This window comes from Nerophis lumbriciformis, linkage group LG12 (genome assembly GCF_033978685.3).
Source record: "Nerophis lumbriciformis linkage group LG12, RoL_Nlum_v2.1, whole genome shotgun sequence".
Classification (NCBI taxonomy): Eukaryota; Metazoa; Chordata; class Actinopteri; order Syngnathiformes; family Syngnathidae; genus Nerophis; species Nerophis lumbriciformis.
In genome coordinates, this window is record NC_084559.2 from 31,047,636 (window position 1) to 31,068,145 (window position 20,510).

The 20,510-nt window shown below is 39.7% G+C and overlaps 1 protein-coding gene and 1 long non-coding RNA gene across 4 annotated transcripts in view; one reads left to right on the forward strand and one right to left on the reverse strand.

Annotated features, from left to right (window-relative positions):
- emid1 (EMI domain containing 1) overlaps positions 1 to 20,510 on the reverse strand; it is a 204,634-nt gene that overhangs the window by 123,310 nt on the left and 60,814 nt on the right. The window lies entirely within an intron of this gene.
- On the forward strand, positions 1,097 to 3,517 carry LOC133623228 (uncharacterized). Its single transcript, XR_009817863.1, has 3 exons — positions 1,097 to 1,364; positions 2,009 to 2,128; positions 3,425 to 3,517. It is a non-coding gene; the product is annotated as an uncharacterized lncRNA (long non-coding RNA).

Sequence of the window (20,510 nt, forward strand, 5' to 3'; positions counted from 1 at the left end):
CCAAAAAAGCATCAACGGACCTGAGGTTTCTATGCTTCTTGATGAGTTTACGTTCTGTCAAATCAGCCCTATTCCTTATTATTGCTCAGCGATGTCGATGTGGAGGTGTGCCACAAGCACATAGGTGACTTGGGCTTCTGTAAAGGTTTAAAAAAATGATTTTGCCATTAAAATATGTAATCCTTAAAAAAACAAATACAGAAAAAGACGTCATATACAGTACAGGTCAAAAGTTTGGACACACCTTCTCATTCTCAACAAAACTGATGGTCCCAACCCCATTGATAAAGCAAGAAATTCCACTAATCAACCCTGATAAGGCACACCTGTGAAGTGAAAACCATTTCAGGTGACTACCTCTTGAAGCTCATCGAGAGAATGCCAAGAGTGTGCAAAGCAGTAATCAGAGCAAAGGGTGGCTATTTTGAAGAAACTAGAATATAAAACATGTTTTCAGTTATTTCACCTTTTTTTGTTAAGTACATAACTCCACATGTGTTCATTCATAGTTTTGATGCCTTCAGTGACAATCTACAATGTAAATAGTCATGAAAATAAAGAAAACGCATTGAATGAGAAGGTGTGTCCAAACTTTTGGCCTGTATTGTATGTCAATATAAAACTCAAAAGTTCAGTAATACGTTTGGCTGAAGCAAAATAGGACCGTCTAACCCTAGATTTCCACGGGATGCGTAAAGCCGTCAGTCTCTTTCCATTTCCATTCTAATCAATGTGTCAGTTTCCACCGCCGGAGGAACACCTGTGCACGGCACCGGCACGCAACATGACAGATCCGTTTAGCTAAAATCTGTGTGTTACAGGAAGTCATGCAAAAACACAAAATACAAGCGGTAGAAAATGGATGGATGGATACTTTCAAAATAAAATACTCAATGTTCAAGGCGGATCATATTTCGCACTTTGAACCATGCTGATGGGCGGGCACAGACCTGAAGTCTACTTGTCAAAGGTTTTCAGACGTAATTTGAGGACATGCTAATTCTGGAAGTCCAAAATTAAAGAATCAGATTACAGGCATATCCTGGACAGCTATTTGGGGGCCTGTGTCAAACACCAGCTAACATGGGGGCAGGGGAAGCAGAGGAGTGGTTAGCGGAAGTTAAAAGATCAAAGCTCCCAGGGTTGTTGTGATGTTTATACAAATATTTCTTAAATGTGAACTATCTTATTTTGTAATGCCATGTCATTTTAGTTTGTTTCTGGTGGGACAACTTAGTGAGATGCACAGGTACATTACTTCCTGTTTTTGATAAAACAAGGACAGAGAGGGAAGCCATCAGGTTTTGAGCAGCAGCAGCAGCAATCTGTTCGCATCCTTAACACAGGACTGACAAATCAATGTCGTAAGTAGTGGTGGTGCATTAATCTGTTGTTTGTGTACATATATCAGTCATTATTTCATACATATACTTTATAGTTTATGTTTAAAAAACGCTATGCTAATCGCAGGTTATGCTAATTCAGACTGCATTAAGTTATGCATTGTCATGTTAAAAAGTCAACAGGCCCTTTATGTTTAGTAATATTCTTTATTTATGTGGCTCACCTTCGTCAGCGTCTTCTCCCCGTCATCCTTGTTGTAGCGCGGTGTAGCGTGAAAGGACGGGAGTGGAAGAAGTATCAAAAGATGGAGCTAACTGTTTTAATGACATTCAAACTTTACTTAAATCAATAACGGAGCAGCATCTCCTCAGCCGTGGCTCACTAGTGCAATAACAATGCCGGAAATGTGTCCCGTGAAAAACCATCCGACCGGATCTCTCTAATAACTAAAGTTCTTTGGGTGAATAATGTAAACTCACTACACCGGTATGTTTTAGCGCTTTAATGGCAAGTTTACTGACAGATATAAGTAATAACTTTACATGTCCCATAACAAGAATTTTGAGTAAAGGAAGAAGCTTATATAAGAACTTTACATGTCCCATAACAAGAATTTTGAGTAAAGGAAGAAGCTTATATAAGAACTTTACATGTCCCATAACAGGAAGATTGAGAAAAGGAAGAAGCTTATCGACTACGGTGTCGCCACGGACTACAAAGGCGGACGTGCGCAAATTTTCAGGACTTATGCAAATCCCAAATACAGATCAGCAGGTACCAGAAGGTAAGAAAAGTGACTTTTGCATATTGTTGCGAAACAAAACGCTAGATAATGTCTTACCTTATACACACACACACCATAATAATACTCGTATGTTAAAGCACAGTACAATCCATTAAGTGATGCGGCTTCATAGCTTACCAAAGTCGTACTAAAACATTTTGATAGATTTTTTTGAGAACAGTGTGTAATGTTCTATATTTTCAATGGAACATATAAAATGTTGGTGTTGTTTACATGAGTCATATTGCAGTCTACACGTATCTCTTATGTGTCACTGCCATCATATTGCAACTACACGTATCTCTTATGTGTAACTGGTCACACTTATAATATCACCATGTACCAAATAAAATAGCTTCAAGGTCGGTAAGCACAACCAAACTTATTCCGTACATTAGGCGCATCGGGGTAAAAGGTGCACTGTCGAGTTTTGAGAAAATGAAAATATTTTAAGTGCGCCTTATAGTCCGAAAAATACGGTAATAATGATGAATTATTACTATTTGTATTAATTATCCACTGATGATAATATGTGAATCAGATAATCCTTACACTTTGAAAGGAAAGGAAATTTTGAGGATGTACAATCATAATTAAGTGAATAATGACAGGTTGTATGATAGTTTAACTTCATATTCTGGATATTAACTTCATATTCTGGATATTACCGGTAGTTGGATTCTTTTAAAAACAAATCCAGATTATGAAGGGGGTTTATCTAGATACTGTATGTTCCAGATATGTTAATCTTATCTTTAACAAGTCAAAAAACCTAATATGATTTCAACCAAATCCATGCAAATATATTTTTTTAGTGCATGTAAACATACCGAGTGTGTGTGTATGGGGTGGCAACGTTGGGTTTAGTATAGGATAGGGGGGACCTTCAGTAGTCTTGTAAATGGGGGCCCAGGATTTGGTGCTACGCCCCTGCTAATGCTTACACATCTACTGAACATATCCTGCAAATGATTCATAAAGGGAGTCACAACATCATTCATGGCTACAGACTGTTTGGCATCTTGCTCAAAAACATGCACATGGCCCATGTTTCAGGGGTCAATCTTATTGTGTGATAAATGATAAACAAACTGTGAGTTTTACTGTACTACTGCACACCCTCAAGAAAAAACTATAAACTGTTCCCTGTTTTTTCAAAACTCAAATAAAACTAGTAGTAGAAGGGAGTTCTAACAAAGCAAAAAGGTGGATGACTTTCCCTTGAGCAACAGTCTGTGTTGAAATCTCCAGATTGGAAGTGAGAACATAACTTCAAGTCCTCATTGTGTCTTGCAGTGAGCTCTGGTGAATCTGATCTATGCTGGCCTCCGTGATAAACTCAGGGGCCAAAAAGAGAGAACATAAGAAGACATAAATCCAGGAAAGCATGACAATTGTGAAAATTTGATGTAATACAAAGTACTTTTGTTTGTTGCTATCTCAGGCAATCATTCTAAGGGGGGGTCTTGACAGTTTAATCTTCTGTTTGATTCACTGATACCCCAGAAATAAATTGTACACATTGTACGTACTCTGCCGCAAATAACACTGGCTCACAATTTTACTTTTGATTTCATGAGGAAATATTTGAGCATTACGCTGAAGTCGTGGCTCATTTAAAGCAAGCATGTTATGAAAGATTGTGTTCAGTGTTTCAGATGGGTCTTTGTCCTTTAAACAAGGCAACTGCAGCGTTGGCAGATGTATGATAATTATCGTATCATATCATACAATAATTTCACCTTCTGTAAAAAGTACAATCAATAATTACAAAAATCTACACAGAAGAGATTTTTGTGTCTATTAATGCATGTTAAAAGTACATCTCTGGACGTTCAATCGTTCGCAACTGGACTGCTTGGTCTGTCTTGGAAGATGTTTCGCCGCTCATCCGTGTAGGCTTCATCAGTTCGTGTTAATAGACTTAGGCCCTGTTTACACTAAGCCGGATAATGTTATCCAGGGTAAATCACACTTAACCTTGTCCGTGTCCACACACAACAATGCCACCGTTTAAGACCCCCACGCCTCTCCGTCCGCCGGCGCAACGCGACCTAATACGCATGCGCGAAATTTGCGCACGTCATAGCCACTCCAGTGTTGCTTTGTGTGCAAGTTTTTAAATTTAACTTATCTGAACAATATCCAGTGTTGTGGTATTTCAATTAACTGGAATCCAGTGTGATGTGGGGCCCTATTGTAGTGAATCACACCTGAGCCATCATGAATTAATACAATCTTTATTAGACATGTAAATAATGTGATAAAGAACATTTTACATTAATCAAACTAGGGATCTAGATATCTGGTCAGGACACTCCTCATTCTTTTGCCTTCACCTTCATTGTCCATTCCTTTTTGGTGACTTTATATACTCTGGACCTAGACGTTGAGTCGGCGACATAAATGGCGGACAATAACTGATACAGTCTGCTTTGCCAGTCCGAATGCATTCGCCGTTTCCCTCGACGGCTAAGTAATACAAAGCACACGCTACCTTTTTTATCACATCCACGGGAGCTCGCATTCTCATTGACTCTCCTTTGACAAATGGACAAAGTTTTTCGCTAAGTAGCATTGCAGCTGACCCGGCCGGACATTGGAAAGTTCTCTTGCCGTCTGAAAAGTGTTGTATCCCAAATGGCTGCAATCGCTTTCTCTTAAGGTATTCATGTGTGATTTCCACAAGCGTCTGTACATGTAGAGGGAGGAGAAACACGGGCATGTCCTTCATATTTCCAGTGGTTAGCTACAAGCTACGAAACCGCTTTATTATGAAACTGGCTGTGTCGTGTTCTTTCTGACGTCACTTCCTGTGTGAGTGAGGTCTTTCTAACGTCACTTCCTCTCCGAACTCACTTTGTAAATGATCAATGAGTCCATACAAAGCTAAGTCCCGGAGATTCAAGAATTACACGGCTGACATATCCGTGTAAAAATTTGTCCGAGGAGGGGGACCTTAAACGCTGGTTTAGTGTGGCTGAAACAGGGCTTCGGCTAAATAATTATTTGTTTAAGGGGTTAAACGACTTAGTGTAGACATGGCCTTAGATTGGTCAGATCTAGTCCGAACGGTTGGTGCCAAAACCCAAAATATTTATACTCCAAAAACCAGGTGGGTGTGCCTGGCCAAGGATGGTTTCGCCTTATCGTATTGAGAAAAACAACGAGCAAGCCTAACTGTCAAAGCCAACGACAGTCGTTGAAGTGTAATTTCCCCTCGTTAGCATTGAGGTATTGTGTGACAGAACGATCAGAATCAGAATCAGAATTGTTTTATTGTGGATCGACTGCTACCAGTCCAAAATAGTCGTAATGCCCCGTGTAAAGTTAAAGTTAAAGTACCAATCATTGTCACACACACACGAGGTGTGGCAAAATTTGACCCATCACCCTTGATCACCCCCTGGGAGGTGAGGGGAGCAGTGAGCAGCAGCGGTGGCCGCGCCCGGGAATCATTTTTGGTGATTTAACCCCCAATTCCAACCCTTGATGCTGAGTGTCAAGCAGGGAGGTAATGGATCCCATTTTTATAGTCTTTGGTATGACTCGGCCGGGGTTTGAACTCACAACCTACCGATCTCAGGGCGGACTCTAACCACTAGACCACTGAGTAGGTCTAGTAGTAGTAGTAAGCGTTCCATTCAGTTGTAAGCAAATACTCTGCTTTCATGATACATCTTTCAACCGCATATGCCAGATATTTTTTCTAAGTAACACAATCATTTATATATAGTTGATTATATTCTCTTCTATTACTTATTAGCGCCTTGCATGGCAGCCTCGCCATCAGTGTGTGAATGTGTGAATGTGGAAATAGTGTCAAAGCGCTTCGATTGCCTTGAAGGTAGAAAAGCGCTATACAAGTATAACCCCATTTTCCATAGTAATTAATTACAATTATTAAAGAGTAATTCTGTTGCTAATTCAATTACCATTTTTGTCAAAGTTACAAGTAACTAGAATTAACTACTTTGTACAAGTAATTTTTCCAAACACTGCTGGTCCACGATTACTTCAAAACTGATATGGTTAACATTATGAGCAAAAAAATAAAACAAAAATAAAATATCTCCTCTTCCATAGACACAATAGCCTGTTTCCTCATTCTCTTTCAGCATTTCTCAAGTATCTTGAGGAAAACAATAGAAGAAGATGCAAAATACAAGCGGCTTACTTTCTTTTTCTCTTGTTTTTGAGTGTCAGGTCTGCTCTTCTTTCTCTGTTTTTCTGCAAGTTTTGACTCAGTCTTCCTCCCCCGAGGGTGCTCCTGATTTTCAGGATCGCATTTGGCTTAAGTCTTTTTAAGTTCATTGAAACTCCGACCAAAATCCTTTGTCTTTTTAAGTCAAAATCATTAAAATGATCTCTGTAAATTACACTCCTCTCGCTTTGTCCGCCCCATTTTGCGTGAGTTAATTTGACAGGAGAAGTTCATACTTTCCTCATATTCCCATCATTTGGAAATGTATGCAGGATGACCCGTTCTTCAGTTGTATTGCCACAACCTGCAACAATGCTTCTGGCAGACATATTTCCTAATTCCTTCAAATTCTGCGTGAAAATAACGCGATTAGGCATAAATATGCTACCATAACACATACTAAGCAATTTATAATTGCATCCAGTTTTCTGTAGGTGAAGAAGGCTGATGCAGGCCCGCCCACAATTTGGAGCTTGTAAAAGCACAAGGAAACAAGCTTAAATAACCAGGAATTTTACCTGTAAACATGATTTTTTTTAAAGAACTATGAAATAAGTGCCAATGGTGTCTGCAATTAGAGTGGCAATTCAAGGATGGAGAGGAACTAGATCCCCAATTCTGCCAAAACACAAGCAGAGAAAGAAGGACTAAGAAGCTTTAGACCAGACTCTAATCACGCTTTTGTCACAGGTCCAGAACCCATCTGGCTGGAGATCTAGTGACTCCCCTTAACTAGCTCTTTGTTTACTGGAGTGGCTCAGTCTATACAGGAAAAAGTGAAGGGTTCATATTAAACGGATTAACTGAGGATACACTCTTTGGGGTTTATTACAATGTAATGATAGTGAAAAAACCGAGGAGCTTTTGTGTGTGTGGAAAACCGTCCAGCACGCACAGACTTTGCCAAAAGACCTTTTATTGTGTGGATTGTATAACCACATCACTTTTGTTGGCACATCACAAACCTGTCTGACTAATTATGCTGCACTTTGGTAGAAACTTTCGAGATCAACAACATGAAGGGAGCTCATTGCTGGCACTTGCAACTCTTGTGGCGACGAGGGCAGGATCTGGGATAAAGTTGCCCTTTTTGTGGTAAAGATGCAACATGGGCCGAGTCAGCCCAACTGCCCAAAGAGCCCTGCTGCTCACCAACAAACCTCTAGTGCTCCCACTGACCAGTTTGCCCCTGGTGTGACCACATCCTAAACCCACTGAAAATCAAGTAGTCGGCCTTGACTATGTGTTCTCTCGACCACAGTGAGTGAAATATCCCCAACACAACAACATCTCTCTACGCCAAATGTGTTTTTGTAACAATTAAGGCTTCTCTGGCCTTGACCCAAGTCAGTAACTAATGTAGAGTTTAACCTGACGCAGCCGCAAGATATGCAGTGTTGATGACTATTTCTCTCAGCCAAAGCACTCTTTTACCTCCAATGACTTCCAGCAATGGAACACCACAGTCGTGGATGCGGATGGTGCTAGGTGATGTATGTGCAACATGGTGTCTCTGCAGCGATTGCATGGATCTGCCAAAAGAAATAATGGTGCATGACGCACTGTAAGCCTTTGCTTTAGCTGTGATTTACTGAACAAACACAGCTTGTGTGTGTGTGTGTGTGAGTGTGTGTGTGTGTGTGTGACAAAAGACAGCCAACCAAACGTGTATGCGTCTTTTCTGAGATTAATTTTTTTCAATGCACAACCTGGGCAAACCTGGTATATGAGCTGATAAGAGCAGTTGGGTTTTTGGTGCCCTCATTATATCTGCAAGCAGGGCCCTACCCAGCAGGCACAAATACATTGATACCACATTGATTATGCATACATTTAAAACTGACTTTGAAACAACATTGCGAAAAAGTTGTATTTGTAAATAGAGACAATGTTGATGTCCAACATTGGATCCACGTTGTTGGTTGGGAAATGACCACATTTCAATGGTCAAATCAACGTCACAACCTGACACTGAAAGAACGTCATCAAAAAGCATGTTGTTTCAATGTTGTATTTGAGTTGCTCAACGTCAGGACCTAATTTAACATGTTCTCAACATTGTTTTAATGTCTTCTGCCTGCTGGGTAGGCTTTGCGTGGCTTTTTTGTGGACCCATTTGGTCTTTAATATTACAAACCCCATTTCCATATGAGTTGGGAAATTGTGTAAGATGTAAATATAAACGGAATACAATGATTTACAAATCATTTTCAACCCATATTCAGTTGAATATGCTACAAAGACAACATATTTGATGTTCAAACTGATAAACTTTTTTTTTTGGCAAATAATCATTAACTTTAGAATTTGATGCCAGCAACACGTAACAAAGAAGTTGGGAAAGGTGGCAATAAATACTGATAAAGTTGAGGAATGCTCATCAAACACTTATTTGGAACATCCCACATGTGAACAGGCAAATTGGGAACAGATGGGTGCCATGATTGGGTATAAAAGTAGATTCCATGAAATGCTCAGTCATTCACAAACAAGGATGGGGCGAGGGTCACCACTTTGTCAACAAATGCATGAGCAAATTGTTGAACAGTTTAAGAAAAACCTTTCTCAACAAGCTATTGCAAGGAATTTAGGGATTTCACCATCTACGGTCCGTAATATCAAAGGGTTCAGAGAATCTGGAAAAATCACTGCACGTAAGCAGCTAAGCCTGTGACCTTCGATCCCTCAGGCTGTACTGCATCAACAAGCAACATCAGTGTGTAAAGGGTATCACCACATGGGCTCAGGAACACTTCAGAAACCCACTGTCAGTAACTACAGTTGGTCGCTACATCTGTAAGTGCAAGTTAAAACTCTCCTATGCAAGGCGAAAACCGTTTATCAACATCACCCAGAAACCCAGCGGCTTCGCTGGGCCTGAGCTCATCTAAGATGGACTGATACAAAGTGGAAAGTGTTCTGTGGTCTGACGAGTCCACATTTCAAATTGTTTTTGGAAACTGTGGACGTTGTGTCCTCTGGATCAAAGAGGAAAAGAACCATCCGGATTGTTATAGGCGCAAAGTTGAAAAGCCAGCATCTGTGATGGTATGGGGGTGTATTAGTGCCCAAGACATGGGTAACTTACACATCTGTGAAGGCACCATTAATGCTGAAAGGTACATACAGCTTTTGGAGCAACATATATTTCCATCCAAGCAACGTTACCATGGACGCCCCTGCTTATTTCAGCAAAACAATGCCAAGCCACGCGTTACATCAACGTGGCTTCATAGTAAAAAAGTGCAGGTACTAGACTGGCCTGCCTGTAGTCCAGACCTGTCTCCCATTGAAAATGTGCGGCGCATTATGAAGCCTAAAATACCACAACGGAGACCCCCGGACTGTTGAACAAGTTAAGCTGTACATAAAGCAAGAATGGGAAAGAATTCCACCTGAGAAGCTTAAAAAATGTGTCTCCTCAGTTCCTAAACGTTTGCTGAGTGTTGTTAAAAGGAAAGGCCATGTAACACAGTGGTGAACATGCCCTTTCCCAACTACTTTGGCACGTGTTGCAGCCATGAAATTCTAAGTTAATTATTATTTGCAAAAAAAAAAAAGTTTATGAGTTTGAACATCAAATATCTTGTCTTTGTAGTGCATTCAATTGAATATGGGTTGAAAAGGATTTGCAAATCATTGTATTCCGATTATATTTACATCTAACACAATTTCCCAACTCATATGGAAACGGGGTTTGTACTTATTTATCATTATTAGAAGATTCCCCCTTTCCATCACAAACTTTTAATGTCACCACCCCACATTTATACACACACTTGGAATGTTTACATGCACTAAAAAAGAATCATTGACCGAATTTGGTTGGAACTCGTCTTTTAAAAGACATGTAAAAACCTAATGAGGTTTTTGCATGCAGCTTTTCCTGTTTTCAAAATTCTGTATGGAAACAAATTTCATATTTTTATTTTATTTAATATAGAATAGAAATTTTTTTTTGATACAATATTAAAATTAATCATGAATAGATGACTATAAAGGCCATATTTCTATTTCATAATTGTAGCTGAGATAGGCTCCAGCGCCCCCCGCGACCCCAAAGGGAATAAGCGGTAGAAAATGGATGGATGGATGGAACATACAACAAAAGATAAATAAAAAATAAACAAAAACATCAGCTTACTCAAAGTCATATATTTTTATCATTGTGATTTTTTAATTCGGAAAGAGATTTACGAGGTTAATGAGGTATTTTTTGATTATCTGATTTATGTAGCATTATCATTTGTGGATAATAAATATCATAATAATACATGATTATGATAATTATTAGTGCATCTAATAATTAAGCCTCAGCTGTGTTTAAAAATTAGTGACGCCTTTGTTTCGAACTTTAGTCAAGTCTCCTTGAACGCACCACAGTTACTGTATATGTGCAGTGAGATGCAAAAGTAAACCTCAAACTTAACTTTGTCCGATGCTGCCAGAAATAGATTTAATATATTTGTACCTTCTATCACTTCATCCTGGTTCCTACATATTGTGTGTGGATGCTTAAAGGGTGGCTTTGAAGACTGTACGACGTCTTTGTTGAGTGAACAATGAAATGTTCCATGCTCACTTTGCCGCTACAAGGAGGAATAAACAATTTTGCATTTTTATAAGGGAGTAAAAGTATGGGTACACATTCCTAATTTGGTTCAAACAATTTTATTATTAAACGTGGACAGCAAATTTGATTGTGTCTGAACTTGATTTTAGATATTTTTACAAATTTAAATGAAAGAAAAAAATCATCAAGCCATGATCATGTGGCCCCCCCAGTGGTTGCGGCCGCCTAGAGCAGACCTGGGCAATTATTTTGACTTGGGGGGCAAATTTAGAGAAAAAATGTGTCTAGGGCCGGTATATATATTTTTAGGAACACTTATACAAAACCTCACAATAATGTCTGATTGAATGCTAAAAACGTTATGACAAACCGCCTAAAAAAACGGAATGGAATTTTAGATTTTTTTACTGAATGAGACACCCAGAATGTACCATTGACATATTTTACAAAACGCAACAAACAGCGAAATGTGAACGCGATGGGTAAAAAAAAGCCCCCACCTACAATCTGATATATCTGATATATCACTAAGATTTAGAACTTTGTGGAAAAATCTCCTTCCGCGTCTGTTCCTGACACCCGCATTTCAGGCTGGCTGTTCTGGAAACACTCTGTGGAAACGCTCCTCACCCACACTGCTTGGTGCCTCGTCTGAGCTGCTGTGACGTAGATTACCATAGTAACTAATTAGATGACCATAGTAACTAATTAGATGACCATAGTAACTAGTATATCATGCAAAAGCGCAGATTCCAACCATTGAAATACTTTGTATAGTTCAAGACTTACGGTCATTTGAAAACATCACTGCACGTCATAATGGCAGCTAAAGTTTCCATCGGAAAGATCTAAAAAAATTATTTGGGAATGTTCGGCGGGCCAGATTGAAAAGCCCACGGGCTTTAATTTGCCCAGGTCTGGCTTTGAGTGTTTATGCCACGGGCCGGCCCTGTGTGTGTACTTTATGAATGGGTGAGAGAGTCACAATCACTTGAGGAAGCAGCAACAAGCAGACACCCACAGTGGACTGTATTTACTTTGCTGATAGAGGCAGTGGAGGTCATTGTGCACAATGCGGCTGTGGCATGAGTCCAAACGAAACAACAGCACCGCTGCAGCCCCCTGTATGACTCCCATGGGGGCAGGGCAGACGGCGGAATGCAGGCCTGGGTTTAGAGGTTCAGGGGTACGTCCTGTTGTTAATGAGATCACCCTGCTGCCCCCACCCCCAACATTGTCTTAGCAGCGTCGCAAAAAAGTAAGCATCAAGTGAACAATGTTCCCATGAGGTAATCAGAACAAGATGTCCCTTTAAGGAACAAGGTGCAGAGCAGGTCCAGGTCCAAGTGGACGTCTGTGCTGGCCAACGTGTGCATTTACAAAGGACGTGACCCCAGGAAATGGCGCGGAGCAAAGCAGAAACAAACACTTTCTCCCACTAAATGATGCATGGCACACATGCTCTATTAATGCAAATGGTACTTCACATGTTGGGAAACACAACACACTGGTGGGATTTTCTGCGTGATAGCGAGATGGACTGCGCTGACCTTGAAGCGAGCTTAAAACTGATATTTCAACAGAAGTTTCCACCCATAGGCGATGTTGTGGCAATTTTAAATTTGACCCATATCTTCAACTCAAATGGTGAGAGAAGTAAGCAAACTCACGTTGAAAGCCGTAATACTTTTTAAGAATTGAAGAACTTTAAAAAACTTGACTAAACCCATAGCCACTAGGAGCGTTTTCATAACTGCTTTTGACACTTGTTCGACAATTGAATGTTAAAAACTGGATGCGTGAGTGGGGATGGGTAACTTTCACATTTGAATCGATATAATACCAATTCCCAGTACCAGGGAATCGATACAGGTACTCAAAGATACTAATTTTCGGTACTTTTGTATGTGTCCAAATGTGCTAATAAATGTTAATTGTGTCCAGGGTGTACCCCGCCTTCCGCCCGATTGTAGCTGAGATAGGCTCCAGCCTCAAAAGGGAATAAGCGGTGGATGGATGTTTGATAAAAAATAATAATCTAAAGGTGTCATATAAAAATGTTTTTCTACATTTTAAACACAAAAACAATTATATTCAAATTATTTCTTCTATAGGGAAAAAAAAATAACGCAGAAAAATCCCAAAAACGTCCGCAGACACCAAAACAAATCATTGTAACTAGTTTTAATCAACCCCTTAAAGAGGTAATATTATGGTATTTCTACATTTAAAACAACTTCCTTGTGGTCTACATAACATGTAATGGTCGTTCTTTGGTCAAAATGTTGCATAGATTGTTTTACAGACCATCTTTAAGCCGCTTTCTGACCGTTTCTTCACAATGCGCTGTTTGGTGGGCGTTTTTATTTACGTGCCTCCACTTCGACTGCGTCTCCACCCAGTCAGCCATGCTGTAGTTTTTAGCGCTTCCATATCGAGTCTACTTACAGATATAAGTTAGAACTGTACGCTACTTTGTATTGGAACTGGCAATAGCGATTATAGCATGCATGCACATGTACGAGCCAGTCTGCCCCACAACAAGAGGATAGAGAAATATAGGGAACTTATTGACTACAACTTAGGACTAAAAGTGAATAAAAGTGGCAGACTCATGCAAACTTCTTTCGGTAAATCTCGACCATATATGGAGATATCTGCTGACGTAACTAAGGCAAACACTGTCAATAAAGTCTCAAATTCCAAACGGCTTATTTGGAGCAAGTTGGAAGAAGGCAAGATTGTTTTATAAATTATAAATATGTCCGCCGTGTTTCCATGGTTTGAGTTGACATTTTCGCGACCTATGCAGATCCCAAATATACAAAAACAGGTACCAACAGGTATGAAAAGTCGGTTTTGCATAATAGGACCCCTTCGACATTTAACACTGAGCTGTGCTGTCCAGTGGTTATCTTGTTTTTATACACTTTGCCTCATTGGCAAGTACTCTTATTATATAGTAGACTTTACATGCAGCTGCAGTTCCAAGATGTCAGATGGTAGTAGTGTATAGACTACGGTGTGTGTGCCAATATTTTCTTATGTTGTGCCCTAAAAAGTGTTTATGCTGTAAGTATTGTATTTATTACAAACCAGCTGTTTGAGTGTAACGTGCATCTTAGTTGTAGTTTTCATGATCAAATTTGAAGGCGTTGAAAACGCCATGTAAAGTCGCTAATGCTAAACAGCAGCATGTCTATGGAAAATCTAATGTGAACGAGCACCAAGCTAGCGCATTATACCGTACTTTTGAAAGCCTTCTTCTTGTTTTGTTCACATAGAAAATTTTAACATACAACTCTGAGTCCTTGACTGCTTCTTTCTCGGCCAAGTCCCATGCAACAATGGTTTGGAAATACGGTACCAATGGATTTTACGTGAACAGGTACCTGATAGTACAGACAGACTTTGGTCGGTGCCTATAAAAGTACCAAATTCGGTACACATCCTTAATCATGATACACATCTTTGATACAAATGACCTTTTTTATCATGTATTCAACATTTTCATGAAAGTTGAGTGATTTAATTCAGAAAATGGATGCTGGATAATGTCTGTCATGTCCATGTACATTTAAACGCATGTTTGTGGAGCTTGTGCAGGCCTGGTGTAACCTCATATGGATGGAAAGTTTTTAAAGGGGAACTGCACTATTTTTATTTTGCCTATAATTCCCAATCCTTATGAGAGACAACAACACACGTCTTTTTTAATGCATTCTAACACGTAAATAAATGTAAATAAAAGTCTGCCTACAATGGAGCCAATGGAAGCCATGAAGTCATGACGTCATTGCGTCCAATAAATAATCTTCCATACAACAATACCCCATTTACATTTTTTGTCATGAATATTAACCACATATTAAATGGTAAATGCAGCTGGGAATGACCCCAGCACCCTCTGCGACCCCGAAAGGGACAAGCGGTAGAAAATGGATGGATGGATGGAATATACTTGTCTAACGCTTTTCTACCTTCAAATTACTCAGAGCGCTTTGACACTATTACCACCTAGTGATGACGCAGCATCGGGAGCAACTGGGGATTCAGTATCTCGCTGAAGGATACTTCGACATGGTCACAGGGTGACCGAGGATCAAACCCACAAGTATCGGGTTGCAGGCCAAACAGTCAACCACTCTGAGCCATGCTGCGATATTGTTATTATAAGCGCTAACGTTAAGGAACTACTTTTAGCGGCGCATTGATCGAGAGAGGCTACTTCCTTATGCTGCTGTATTGACATCAGCTGGTGAGCTGCTTTATAGCCTCTGAGGTCGTGAAAGTTAATTCTAGATTATAAATCATGCCTCTCACTTTGATAGTAGAAGGTTGTGGACATAAACCGAGACAGCCAATTTAGACCCATGATTGGCAAAAAAAACCCCGAAAAGATGCTTGGTTGCGCCCACCTTTTTCCTTTGCGAGGATTATGATTCATCCATCCATCCGTTTTCTTCCCGCTTGTCCCTTTCGGGGTCACGGGGGGTGCTGGAGCCTATTCTTTATCTAAACCAGGGGTCGGCAACCCAAAACATTGAAAGAGCCATATTGGACCAAAAATACAAAAAACAAATCTGTCTGGAGCCGCAAAAAATGAAAAGCCGTATATAAGTCTTATAATGAAGACGTAAGTGTCTATATTAGCTATAATAGCCTACTATCAAAACGACTGTGTTTCGCAGGTTTAAGCAAATCTTCGTTGACAGAAATGTTGCTAATGTTTGCTGTGGTCTGGAACAACATGGCACACAAACAACAATCAGAAATGCAGCCAATATTACATACAGATAATGTGTCATGAGACATGCAAAACTAAATGATATACAAAGAGGATACAAGTAAAGGATATTAAAGGATCTCAAATATACCTACACATGAGGCATAATGATGCAATATGTACATGCAATTAGCCTAAATAGCATGTTAGCATTGATTAGCTTGCAGTCATGCACTGACCAAATATGCCTAATTAGCACTCCAACAAGTCAATAACATCAACAAAGCGCACCTTTGTGCATTCACGCACAGTATAAAACGTTTGGAGGAGAAAATGAGACAAAGAAGGAGTGGAAGATTCCACATGTAAACAAACTGTTGTGTCACAATCCACACTATGGTGAGTTCAAGAACCGCCGAAATTAGTAGGACAAAACGATGTTCACCAAATAACTCTCATCAGTGAAGCATACACACAAACATATTAAACAGTGGGCTTTCTAACAATTGGGAAGGTTTGTGCCATGTTTGTCCCCAAACAAAAAACATACTAAAAAAAAAAAAAGATTTTCCCCCAACTTTTTCCATTTTCAATCCTTTTTTAAAAATGCTCCAGGGCGGCACTAAAGAGCCGCAGGTTGCTGACCCCCGATCTAAACTAAATATAACAACATCCTAACAGTTGGCATTCCAGCGAGAGCAGACATTGTACAGTATGCAATGTTTTATTATTATTGTTGGCTCTCATGATGTCTACATGATTAGTAGTAGTTGTTATTGTTGAAGGAAATAACGAACGTTGCGCTGCTGTGTGCTTCAAATGAGCAAAATACGTACATATTACATGGTATTATGAATGTTACTATATTACATGTGGATGGAAGTGTTTGGATGCATTTTTAAACACTTTATAGCAGGGGTGGGCAATTAATTTTTACCGGGGGCCGCATGAGCAACCCGAGCACTGCTGGAGGGCCACATCGACAATATTTCAATAAAATTTTGCTCAATACTATTTTTGATATATACCGTAAGATAAATAATAATAATAATAATAATAATAATTAATAATTAATAATAATAATAATACTTTCATTTAACCTAACTTAACTTTATACCAAAAGCACTGCTTTGGAAATCATTTGTACCCCTTTCAGAGATAACATTTAGTTCCCCTTAAACATCCTCATGTTGCACAATGAAATGTAAGCATAGGATGAAGTGTGCATTCCTGTAAATTTCTCTACTAACAGCATTCCATGATTAATATAAATAAATTAACATTAATAATAAATGACAGTAAAATAAGCACACGTAAGACTGAGGATTCATAGTGTAACTTTGAGTGGTATTTGAGTTGTCCGACTTTTTGTGTGGCCATAAATGCACCAGTGGCTTAGTGCTATGCGTGTTGGTGACAGATGACAAGTTGGTTTTGGCCTGGTTTGTACAGCAGAAAATTACTAGTTTTTCTAGATAGAAGTTTATTACTCATGTTTTTGGTGTGGTTATGGCCGAATATAAACAGTTTTGCTCAATAAAGTGATCGATATAATTCTTGGCTTCGAAGCATCTCGATAGACGTTACAATAATTGAACGGTGTTCAATTGAACGGTGTTGACGAACACCGTTAGGGCCGCTTGTTGTCACTGTCACTCAGAGTTGCATTGCAAAATTACACAGAATAAATGTGTTTATTTTGTTTAGAATTCAGATGGGATTTGATTTGGTGCGCGGCATATATTTGCTGTGCGCAGAGGACGCTTGAGCAGTGCGCAATTGCGCAGGCGCGCACTTTAGAGGGAACGTTGCTTGGCAGTCCATGTCTTGTTGAAAACACGCCATTCGTCATCAACGTTTCTCTTTTTAGCGTCTCGGGAGTAACCGTGCATCACTTGTCGCTGTGCACCTTCACTCACAGGTTACACACGGACATACGTCCATAAATAACACTTTTCAAAATAATAGCAGCACAGTTGTATTGCGCGCACGACATAGATGTTTTTTAAACTTTATTTTGTAATTTGTGATTGCAGCTGTTCACATTCACTCACAATCACGCCCGCGCATACGTCCACACGGAAGTAATACAAATAACGCTTTTCAAAATAAAAGCAGCACCGTTGTATTGCACACTCGACATAGATACTTTTTAAAATTTATTTTGTAATTTATGATTGGCCTCATGCGGGCCGAACAGGGACGCACAAAGGGCCGGATGTGGCCCGCGGGCCGCAGAATGCCCAGGTCTGCTTTATAGGCATAATAGAGCAACACACATAGGCTCCATTGTAAGCAGACTTTTGCTGACATTTATTTACAAGTTAGAATGCATAAGGATTGTGAATAATAGGTAACATTTTTTTTTTTTAAAGTGAAGTTCCTCTTTAATCCCTCATGGACATTTCAGAAAATTCAAATTTGATGAAAGTACTCATTATTATCACGATGATTGTCTGTAAGTGTTCCATTCAGAAAGAAAAGATGTGCACACTGCAGTCTACTGGGCCAAATAATTACTCCACAGTCCTTGGGCAAAGATTCATTCATAAACTTGGGCGTGTTTGTCAAAGCATTTGACAGTTGGCAACAGACAAAACCTACACAAATTACCCCTTTTTGGCGTATGTTCCTGACACTTCCTGTAAATCCCTTCTTGGTTTCCCATGCCATACATTTGTCTTGCTTGAGATAGATACAAGTTCTATCTTCCGTGTGAAGTCATGTATCTCTGCTGCAGAATAGTGACAGTCAAGCAGACAAGTGGCTGCAGTTCGTCTTTCCTCGCCTTTGGTCCAGAACTAATCGAGACCATCAGCACCGCACCAGGCGCCACGTGAGCATGTGGAAACAAATACCACAGCAAAAGATCCGCTCGGAGCGCAACCCACAACACCAACAGTCGTATACAAAACTTGGCGAGGAAAAGGTGACTGGTGGGGTGATACTTTGGGAGGTCTGCGTTTTGAGGGCCCATAAATGATGTCACCGCTCCAGCGAGGTCTGTGTGATGTGGTTTGTTTGTGGTTGAACGTACATGGGAGTTGGGGGGCTTCAAGGTCGGCACCGTGATATCCCACCCACTTAGCAGCAGCAGACGTCGTATCGTGTGTGTTTAAGGACCCGTAGCAGAGACAAACGAGCAGCCGCGTTGTGAAATAACAGCGGCGTGTACAAAACCACTAAAACAGCAACAGGGAAATATATATCCAAATAAAATTCCAATTGTCAACGTTTCCAACGTAAGCTTATTTCTGTCACTGCTGGGGGGTAGAGGGTGGGGAAAGACAAATATCTACTCAGAAATGCGAAGATGGAGTATTAATCTTGGGGTTAGTTGTCACTAGTGTTGTCCCGATACCAATATTTTGGTACCGTTACCAAAATTATTTCCCATACTTTTCGGTACTTTTCTTAAAAAAAGGGGAGAACAATAAATTGCATTATTGGCTTTATTTTTGTCATGATCCGTGGTCCGGATCATGTTTTGTTTAGTTATGTTCTGTTAGTTTTGGACTTCTTTAGTTCCCGTCTGCGCTTCCTGGTTTGTTTTGTCACCATGGTTACTCAATGTGTTCACCTGTCTCTGATTAGTGCTCGTCCGCTCACCTGTTTCCCGAGCACTAATCAGAGGCATTATTTAAGCCTGCCATGGCCCGTCAGTCGGCCTGGCGACATTACTCTGTTCTTGCTATGTGCTACTCTGATTTTGCTGTTCATGCCATTGATTCATGCTCTGCCAAGTAAGTTTTGTTTCATGTCCATAGTTTCTGCCCATGTGTTAGTTTTGTTACCTGCGCCAAGTTTTGTTCCTTCGCTGTGAGCGCCTTTTGTTTGTAACCTTTTTTGAGTAGAAATTAAATCATGATCCTACCTTCTACCGATGTCTGGTCCAGTCCATTTGCATTCCGGAAAAACAATCCTCGCAGTAAGCTGCGTAAAAGTCCACGCCATGACAATTTTAACAAAAAATCTTAGGGTACATATGTTTCTTATTGCAAGTTTGTCTTTAAATAAAATAGTGAACATACAAGACAACTTGTCTTTTATTAGTAAGTAAGCAAACAAAGGTTCATAATTTAGCTGCTGACATATGCAGTTCTATTATTTTGTCAACATTATTAAGAACAAGTGGTAGAAAATGAATTATTAATCTACTTGTTCATTTACTGTTAATATTTGCTTACTTTCTCTCTTAACATGTTCTATCTACACTTCTGTTAACATGTAATAATCACTTATTCTTCTGTTGTTTGATACTTTACATTAGTTTTGGATGATACCACAAATTTGGGTATCAATCCGATACCAAGTCGTTACAGGATCGTACATTGGTCATATTCAAAGTCCTCATGTGTCCAGGGACATATTTCCTGAGTTTATAAACATAGTATACATTTAAAAAAAACAAAAGAAGATGTGATGCCAAGAAATATCGACGTAATCATAGTAGTATCGACTAGATACGCTACTGCACTTGGTATCATTACAGTGGCAGACCGGTACTTTTTCAGAGGTGGTATAGTACTGAAAATTATTCATTAGTATCGCGGTACTGTACTAATACCGGTATACCGTACAACCTTAGTTGTCACACAGGCTGGCTGTTCCACTCATATCTCGTCTCAAGAGGGCGCTGTCTCTTAAACTGTGGTATGGAATTTTACAAAACTGGGATCAGGGCTCACCAATGTAGTCTTCTCTAGAGCGCTAAACTTGAGTTGAGAGGACATTTTGTGATTTTCCTGTCAAAACAGTAAATATTAAGCTCCTCGATATTTATCTCATATAGGCTTTATAACAAAACAATTGTTCCCCTTAAACTATGTAAAGAGAAGGCAATAGTTTAGACCAGGGCTACATAATGAAGAGGGCCGCA